Consider the following 10,279-nt stretch of genomic DNA (forward strand, 5'->3'; position numbering starts at 1 on the left):
CTGGGGCTGTTTTCCCTGGAGCGTCGGAGGCTGAAGGGTGACCTTATAGAGGTTTACAAAATTATGAGGAGTATGGATAGGATAAATAGGCAAAGTCTTTTCCCTGGGGTTGGGGAGTCCAGAACTAGAGGGCATAGGTTTAGGGTGAGAGGGGAAAGATATAAAAGAGACCTAAAGGGCAACTTTTTTACACAGAGGGTGATAAGTGTATGGAATGAGCTGCCAGAGGATATGGTGGAGGCTGGTACAATTGCAACATTTAAGAGGCATTTCGATGGGTATATGAATAGGAAGGGTTTGAAGGGATATGGGCCGGGTGCTGGCAGGTGGGACTAGATTGGGTTGGGATATCTGGTCGGCATGGACGGGTTGGACCAAAGGGTCTGTTTCCATGCTGTACACCTCTATGACTCTAAGTAAATAATTCTGCAAGTCTACTGAATTTACATTCACAAATGATTTCAAAATTAGATGTATTCATTATCCAAGGATTGCATAAATGCTTGGCGCTTGAAGGTCTTTAATTGAACTGGCAATTTATAATTATTTTATTTTCTTTCTTATTATACCTTAACTGTGTCTGTTGGTCTGTCTGTGTGTGAGTGGTGGGTTATGATCAAACAAGATTGGATTTAAATTTGTTTATATTCATTAGATTACTTTGTTGTTTAGCTTTGTCCTCAAAGGTTACAGTCTGAATATAAAATTGTTCATTTTTGTTTAAGTTATAAATTTGGTGTCCAAAACCTGCTATTCGTAAAGCCTGGTTCTGAACATTTGGACAATTTTTGAGGGTCATTGAATATTTTAACTTCACTGTGTTGTGAATCCAGTGACAATAAAGCTGATTTGGTTGGTTTGCTATCCCTGTGTTGTAACACAAAGATTCAACAGAAGGTGAAGGTGCAGTGTAAACTGGGCTGGTATTATCAGAATAAAACAGGTTGTTGAACTAAGGCTTTACTTCTCCAATCATATTTCCACACGATTTCAAAGTCCTTTGCAAGTTCTTGCACGAGAATTATAAGAAATAGGAGTAGGCCACTCCACCTTTCCATATGGTGCTGGGCTGATCTAACACTCCTCATTCCTCACAACCCTTGATTCTCCTATTGATCGAGAACCTTGGTAAGGCATATGAGGGCAGGACTTAACACTTAATGTTAAGTCCTGGAAAGTGCTGGTGAACAAAGACACCATGGGATGCAGGGTCTTGGTTCCTTGAAGGCAGAGTCACAGGTAGACAGAGTGGCAAAGAAGGCTTTTGGAATGCTTGCCTTATTTGGACAGTGCATTGAGTACACGAGTTGGGGTGTCACATTGTGGCTGTACAGGACATTGGTTAGATCACTTTTGGAATTCTGCGTTCAGTTCTGTTCGCCCTTCTATAGGAAAGATGTTATTAAACTCAAAAGGGCTATTTTCCCTGGAGCATCAGAGACTGAGGGTTCACCTTATAGAGATTTATAAAATCGTGAAGGGCGTAAATAAGATAAATAGTCAGGGTCTTTTTCCCAGGGTAAGGGAGTCCAAAACTAGAGGGCATAGGTTTAAGGTGAGAGGAGAAGGACTTAAACCATTATCACACAGAGGGTGGTTCGTGTGGAACTAGCTGTCAGAGGAAGTGGTGGAGGGTCGTACAATTATAACATTTAAAAAGCAAAGGATGGGTAGATGATTAGGAAGGGGAGGAGGGATATGGGCCAAGTGCTGGCAAATGAGACTAGATTAATTTAGGATATGCGGTCAGCATGGACAAGTTGGACCGAAGGGTCTGCGTCCATGCTGTACATCTGTGTGACTCTATGAGTCTATAATTTATTCAATGTCTTAGTGCGACTGAAAGGCTCTACACATTCAAAATAATCTCCTTTGTCAGCCATTTAAATGGTAGCCATGATGTGGAAGTGTCGGTGTTGGACTGGGGTGGATAAGGGCAGACCGCGACACATAAGTTGTGGTCCAATAGGTTTATCTAAAACCACAAGCTTTTGGAGCACTGCCCCTTCATCAAGTGAAGTGAAGATCACCGGGTCAAGTAAACTCTCCCAGACAATCAGAATGACCACGCACGCTGCTTTAAGCGGAAGCTAAACAGGATGAGATTGCAGCAACTCAGGGAGTAGCAATGTTGTCCAGTCTTGAACCAAGTTATACATCATAAACCAAGTTATTCATGTACAATACTAATCCCCATCAGTCAAACAGCTCCCCACCAACCACCTCCAAAACAAAAATGGCTCTGTTCACTAAATGTGCTTCAAGTGTCACCATCACATTTGGCAACTTGCCTGAGGGGCACTCTCATAATGTTTTTTTCTGGATTTAGTTAAATTTCCACATTTTTCCCACTTAGAAAAATTACTTCTGCATCTTGCATCCTACCAGAACCAATTATTTCTAAATTGAATGTGACAGGCCTGATTCAGATTGCAGCTGTTGACAAGGAGAGAGGAGGTAGGCTGTACGTTAGTCACTCGGCCTGAAACAACACTATCCAATGAGTCCCACACCCCCTGGTGTTACCCAGTAGCCCAGGAAATGGCTTCCTTTCCAATTATGTGTCCAGTTCCTTCTGAAAGTTACTATCAAATCCACTTCATTTCATTTCAGTGAGTACATTCCAGATTCTAATAACTCTCTGAGTAAAAAAATTTCTCTTAGCTCTCCTCTGGCTGTCTTGCCAATTAGTAAACCATTCAGGATTTTCAGCACAACTATTTAATCATTCCTTAACATTGTTCTCTCGGCTTCAAAAGTAACTGCACATTACTGAGATCCCTCATTTGTGATGCCAAAGAATTAGCCTCACCTTTAAAGTCTGGTTTTAATCCAATGTGTAATCCAGGCAGGGTACGTATCTCTATCTGGGAGCTGTGAGGGATTGAAAGTCAGGCGAATCAGATGAGGGGAGCTCCTGGCAGATTCAAAGCTGAAACAAAGCTGCTGTCACAGCTGAGCACCAACAGTGTTCACGTCCGAGTCTCATACAGAAAAGTACCGCCCTCTGTTAAACTGCCCTTCAGGTTGCTTGATTTGGTTTGTGCAACACAGTAGTAGGATCAAATGTAACCACATTACACACATCACCCATTGCAGCTGCCTCCCACCAGCTCCAAGTTAAATATTTGTCAGCGCACTCGGTGGGTCAACGCTCTGAATATTGCAACACAGAGCAGAGGGACTTCGGGCCTGAGGTGAGTTAGTCAAGGTGGGCAACAGCAGCCTAACTGGCACAAGGGCACATTCGGTCAATACGCTGCCATCGAAGGCCCTGGCTTCAGCCTGTCGAGCTGGGGAGGTGTTGCTCTGAGTGCTCACAACCCCCAGAGTTAGGGAAGACTATTAGCAAAGTTTCAGGAAATATATTTTAAAATTTGATGACGTGGGCTAGGCCAGCATTTATTGGCCTTCCCTAATTGTCCAGTGTCAATCACATTGATGTGGGTCTGAAATTATGCGTAGGCCAGACCCTGGGTAAGGAGGGCAGATTTCCTTCCTCAAAGGACATTAGTGAATCAGATGGGTTTTTATGACAATCAACAGTGTCATATGGTTAGCCATTAAGGTGACTTTTATTTAAATTCAAATTTCACCATCTGTCATGGTGGGATTCTGGGATTTTCCAGAAAATTAACCAGAAAATTTTCCAGACAACATTTCCCATGATATTACTGCTGCATCACTGGCTAAGGATCAGTAACTTTTATGTTTAAGGTAGACAAAATGTGAGATCTAGGGGACCTCCACACACATTATTTACTGCATCCGCTGCATCCGATGTGGCCTCCTCTATTGGGGAGACAGGCCACCTACTTGCGGAACGTTTCAGAGAACACCTCTGGGACACCCGCACCAACCAACCCAACCGCCCCGGGGCAGAACACTTTAACTCCCCCTCCCACTCCGCCAAGGACATGCAGGTCCTTGGCCTCCTCCATGGCCAGACCATGGCAACACGACGCCTGGAGGAAGAGCGCCTCACCTTCCGCCTAGGAACCCTCCAACCACAAGGGATGAATGCAGATTTCTCCAGCTTCCTCCCCCCACCTTATCTCAGTCCCAACCCTCGGACTCAGCACCGCCTTCTTGACCTGCAATCTTCTTCCCGACCTCTCCGCCCCACCCCCTCTCCGGCCTATCACCCTCATCTTAACCTCCTTCCACCTATCGCATTCCCAACGCCCCTCCCCCAAGTCCCTCCTCCCTATCTTTTATCTTAGCCTGCTTGGCACACCCTCCTCATTCCTGAAAAAGGGCTTATGCCCGAAACGTCGATTCTCCTGCTACTTTGATGCTGCCTGACCTGCTGCGCTTTTCCAGCAACACATTTTTCAGCTCTGATCTCCAGCATCTGCAGCCCTCACTTTCTCCGATTTACGTAGAGAATAAAAGTCACGAGATTCCACAGTTTTGAACAATAATGTTTGCAAAACAACGTTAAATAGTAATATACAGTCTACAAAGTGTGTGCAACTCATTTCTAACACCCAAAATTAACATGTGGTTAATAAGGCCTAGAGATTGTACTTGAAGGTCCCACGGTACACATGAAACATAAATGTGAACAAGACGGATCCCAAGGATAGCTCACCAATTCCCTCCGATGGTAAATTACACAAATCTCATTAAATTCCATAAGAGATTGCAATTCTTCATATGTTCCAATCTGACCCTGAATCTCCCTTTCAAGAACCACTCTGTCATGCTTCTGTTCTTGTTCCGGTAAATCACTATCCCTGTACTCTAAACTGCACTCCAGTATATCTCCAGTTCTCCACCGACAGCTGACTTCAATTTGTGGGCGGCACGGTGGCACAGTGGTTAGCACTACTGCCTCGCAGCGCCAGAGACCCGGGTTCAATTCCCGCCTCAGGCGACTGACTGTGTGGAGTTTGCACGTTCTCCCCGTGTCTGCGTGGGTTTCCTCCGGGTGCTCCGGTTTCCTCCCACACTCCAAAGATGTGCAGGCCAGGTGAATTGGCCATGCTAAATTGCCCGTAGTGTTAGGTAAAAGGGGTAAATGTAGGGGTATGGGTGGGGTACGCTTCGGCGGGTCGGTGTGGACTTGTTGGGCCAAAGGGCCTGTTTCCACACTGTAAGTAATCTAATCTATCTAATCTTCACTAAGCTAAAACTGCCTCTAGGTTTTTCTGAGTTCTAATCTTGATCAGATGCATGCAGCAAATACTGCTCATGGATTTTTCTTACCCCACAGTCAGCTGTATTATTGGTATAGGGATTATTATGAGCCTCCTGCAGTTTGCAGTACATCCTGAGTCCTCGTTACACACTGCTATTCAACTACTCAAGGACTTCCATGAGCCCTTACTACATAAAGCAGTTCAGCTAGCTTTAGCAACACAGTTAATGAGAGTGCTACCTAACATGGATGCTCTGGCTGTTTCTTTCTCCAACTAGCTGTAACCTTTGAATACATTGTCTTTTTTTTCTTTCAATTTGATATTATCCTTACTTCCCTGGTCTGTTTATTCCCCTTCCTAGAATCCTTCTTCCTCACTAGTACATGTCTATGCTTTGAGTCACAAACTATATTTTTAAACATCCACAATTGTCTTCTCTGCTAAACTCCTTTCCCACTCCACTCCAGTCAATTCTGCCTTCATTCCTTCATAATTACCCTTATTTGAGTTTAGCATAGTTGTTTCAGACCCAGTTTCTCACTCTCAAACTGAACACCAAATTCTACCATTTTATGGTCAATGTCCTGTAAGGATTTTGTTTTTACACTGAGATTTTTTTTATTTTTAATTTTTTTTTCACTTTATTTCTTACTTTTTTTTTAACGTCTTCTGTTTCCCCCACACTACCACCTAACAGTGGTGGTGCTTATCTGAGATCATTTATTAAACCTGTCGCATTACTCATTGTCACATCCAAAATAGCCAGGTTGCATCCTCAATGAATTTCAACCCATGTGTTGTGAAATTTTGTACAAATATGAAGGAAATTCTATGTTTCATCTTAAACAACTTAAACCAAAGTTAAACTAAAATCTGTGAAAATTAATCATCAAATTAAAAGCGAGGTCTCAATTCTGAACTATGTGAACATTCTAAGTATTGGGGCCTTGGGAAAACTGAGATCTTGTGATCACTTAAACCCAATTACCAACAACAGCATTCATGAGCTTTTTGAAACGAGATAAAATAAGCCAAAAACGAGAGGGTGTGCTCATCCGTGAAGCGCGCCCTGTGGGTGGCTCTCTCATCAATGTGCAGACACCGACAGACCCAGGTTTCCCACGAATCCAGTCAATTGCAATTTACTTTGTGGTTTGCTCTGATCCACTCAATCTCAAACATGTAACGGTTCAATGCAGTGTGTGGAACAGATCTTGGGCCAAGGAGATTTAGAAGTGGTTCAGTTGTGCTTGAAAATAAGTTGCTATGAAATGGAAAACATGAATGTGTTTGATCCTTCTCTAACTTGTTGGGTGCACTATGTTGCCAACCTTGCTGGTAAGATCGCGCCATTTTAAATGCAAGTAAATGTACTTGAACAGATGAACTCAAATTTCTTTTTATCCTTATTGTGCCTCAAAGTAGCATCGGAGTATGGCGACAAAACACGTTTCATGACGTCTTCAAGATATGTGTAATAATAAATCATTCACTCATCATTCAAATGGGATGTTTATGAGCAATCATTTCAGCTTTAAAAAGTGGGTGTACCATAGAATTGCTTGTCACATTGAAGTGTGCCTTGATACTGAGAAGGTTGGGAACTATTGTTGTAGGAAACTTTCAAAAATACTATGATTTCCTCTTCATGTGACCTTTGCCAATTTGATTTTCCCGACCTACACAAAGACTAAATTCACCCATGATTAATATATGCCTTGTTTACATGTCCTCAGTAGCTTCTGATTTATTCTCTGAACTGCAGAACAGCTGTTAAGGAGACTATGGACCACTCCTCTCAGTGTTATCTTCCCTTTGTTATTATGGATATAGATTCCACATCCTCTGATCCAAGATCATCTCTTGTTTTCATACTTATTCATCTTTTCCTAATCAATCTATCCCACCACCCTTTCCTTCCTGTCTGTCCTTTCGAACAGTCACTCCCCCTTTATAATGAAAGTGGGCACTGCAGATGCTGGAGATTAGATTCCAGATTAGAATGTGCTGGAAAAGCACAGCAGATCAGGCAGCATCCGAGGAGCAGGAAAGTCGACCTTTTGGGCAAAAGCTCTTCATCAGGAAATTCCCAATGCTGCCTGACCTGCTGTGCTTTTCCAGCACTACTCTAATCTTGACTTACCCCTTCAGGTTTAGTTCCCAGCCTTGATCTCCTTGTACTCGTGTCTCTGTAATCGCTGTGGAGATCATATCCATTAACTTCTATTTGTGCCATTAATTCATTTATTTTGTCTGAATATTCTATGCATTTAAATAAAGAGCCATTGATTTTTTGCCTGTTTACAATGTTTCCCCCCTTCAACCTCATTTGTTGTTGTTTTATGTTTGTACACTGTTCTTTCCTGTCCCATCCTGGGAACTATTATCAAAATAGTTTTCCTACGATGCTCCCTTATTCTTGTACTTTGTAAATCTATATAACTCCCTCCTAAATTCTCCACCCTTGCCCCTAATTATTTTAAGCCCCTCTCTATGGCACTAGCTATGCAATTTACCAAGATACAGGCCCCAGCACAGTTCAATTGAGGCCTATCACACTGGAACAGCTCCCTCTATCCCAATACTGGCACCAGTGGCCCATGGAAACCCATTCCTCTCACACCCAGCGTTAACTTTATTTACTCTATGCCAGTTAGCCCTTGGCTCAGATAATAATCCTGAGGTGATTCTATTGGAGATCCTACTTTTTAGTTTAGCTGCTGACTGTTCAAATTCTTTCAGCACAACCTCTTTTATGGTCCTGTCGAAGTCATTTGTACCAATGTTAATGATGCTTAAAATTGATTTGCTGGAAAAGTGCAGCAGGTCAGGCAGCATCAAAGGAGCAGGAGAATCGATGTTTCGGGCATAAGCCCTTCTTCAGCCCTTCTTCATTCCTGAAGGGTTTATGCCTGAAACGTCGATTCTCCTGCTCCTTTGATGCTGCCTGACCTGCTGCACTTTTCCAGCAACAAATTTTTAAGCTCTGATCTCCAGCATCTGCAGTCCTCACTTTCACCTCCACCAATGTTAATGATGACAACTGGAACTCACCCCGAACACTCCAAGTTCCTCTCCACCCTTGAAGAGGTGTCCTTAATCCTGGCACCAGGCAGGCAACACAGTTTTCGGGACTCTTGCTCACAAGTGCAGAAAACAACATCTATCCCCCTAATTAAAGTGCTCCCCCCACCCCCATAACTACATTCCTACATAGTGAAACAGCACAGAAACAGACCCTTTGGTTCAACCAGTCCACGCCAACCAAGTTTCCCAAACTAAACCAGTCCCACTTGCCTGCATTTGGCCCAAATCCCTCTAAACCTTTCCTATTCATGTACCTGTCCAAATGTCTTCTAAATGGTGCAATTGTACCTGCATCTACTGCTTCCTCTGGCAGTTGATGACAATAATAGTCAGAGGAGAAATTATGTTCCATTTGAGGAATACAAATCGTGTTTCAGTTGTGTGAATTGCAAATTCACAGATTGCTAAATACAATAGCTTTGCCATTTTCCATGTGCAGTTACATCTACATAAGGCCATAAGATGCAAGAGAAATAGTTCATTCAGTCCATCAAGTCTGCTCCACCATTCAGTGAGATGATTGTTGATTGTCTGATAATCCTCAACTCTACTGTCCTTTGTCCAATGCTGTACAATTGAAAGATCCAGCCATCAGCATATTCATCATCCTTTCCCCACTTGAATAGCTCCCTGTACCACATTGTCATAGTTAGGTCACTCATCTTCCCTGAACTCCCGACTCTTATCTATACAGTTCACAATAACCTAGTAACTGTCGGGCAATTGCAGATACACATCCTTCTCAAAAGCAATCCCTTGGGTCCCCGTGCCTGCCTCACCCACAGTCCTACCCCCTTGGGTCCCCGTGCCTGCCTCACCCACAGTCTTACCCCCTTGCCCTCAGGCTTAGGCTAAGTTTGAATTACCTCATCAAAGAGGTGTGACCACTTTCAGGAGCAACGTGTCCAGGTAATTTTCCCCCCCCCCCCTCTCTCTGCAATTCAAACTCCAGCTCTTCAGCTTACTCCTGAAGTTGCCTGAACTGCAAACCCTTTCCGTAGATGTGTTCACTGTCGATCACCTTGGTGTCCAACTGCTTGCATCTACTGCAGCTGCAACACAGCAGTCAACCTGCTACATCTATCAGATTTTAATTGTTATTAATTTAATCACTCTGCAATCCCGTATCTTCACATTTGAAAACTCCCCGCTCTGAGCTCTATTCTATGTTTTTAATTTTTAAGGCCTCAATATCTATCATTTTTCCAACAAGTGTTTATAATGAAAGAGAAAAAAAGACTAGAGGACTGAAGACAAACTGAAAGCCTTACTGTCTTTTTAGAGACTAGAAATATTCACCAAACAGCTGCTTTGCTACAGCGATATCAATCAAATACTTCTCTCCTTCCTCCACTTAACTTTGTGATTCTGCTCCAGGACTCTATTGCAAGTTGCATTCTAATGCTCAGTCACACTAAGTTGGCTGCCTTTATATCCTCCCAAGATAAAAGGCCTATCTGAGTCTGTTATTGGGATCAAGTTTCACTTAATTCAGAATTAGCTTGCTCTTTCAATACCCCCCTCGAAAATAATCCAGATCAAAGCTTGCAACTACAGAATTTTAAATACAGATTTCATTTTAAAGCTAACTACAAATTGCAATCTAAAATTTGATTTGCTCAAGTTGAAGATTTAGATATTTTCTTACTCAGCAAACCCATGTACTCAGTCAAAGGCTGGACTCTTAGTTGAAAAATCGGCCCTCCCAGTCTACAGCTTAATTCCACTGAAGGTAAGAGAGTGGTGGGGTGTCACTACATCAACAGTACTGTCTGACAGATCAGGCCTCATTCAGTGCTTTAAGAGGGCCAGCCTCAGAAGTTGCTGGAGCTGAGTACAATCGAAGCCTCTGACTGAGATTCTGATGCTTTGCTGTTGCGCAGACCATCTTGTTAGCGTGACGTACGGTAATGAAGCTGTCTTAACACCTCTCTGACTTGTGAATTGCTGCAGCATCTGGTCATGAATGAACATGTTGGTATCACAGCACCAAGTGTTGCAGAACATCTATCGATCATCCATTGACAGCCACACACATCTTCTCCTCA

General features: G+C 43.0%; 1 protein-coding gene across 2 annotated transcripts in view; it reads right to left on the minus strand.

Annotated features, from left to right (window-relative positions):
• LOC122562775 overlaps nucleotides 1–3,023 on the minus strand; it is a 124,597-nt gene extending 121,574 nt beyond the window's left edge. For both annotated transcript variants that reach the window (XM_043715947.1, XM_043715946.1), the window contains exon 1: nucleotides 2,813–3,023. The gene's annotated coding sequence lies outside the window, so the exon portion shown is untranslated. The remainder of the gene's footprint in view (nucleotides 1–2,812) is intronic.
• Nucleotides 3,024–10,279: the final 7,256 nt, after the last annotated feature.

This window comes from Chiloscyllium plagiosum, chromosome 25 (genome assembly GCF_004010195.1).
Source record: "Chiloscyllium plagiosum isolate BGI_BamShark_2017 chromosome 25, ASM401019v2, whole genome shotgun sequence".
Classification (NCBI taxonomy): domain Eukaryota; kingdom Metazoa; phylum Chordata; class Chondrichthyes; order Orectolobiformes; family Hemiscylliidae; genus Chiloscyllium; species Chiloscyllium plagiosum.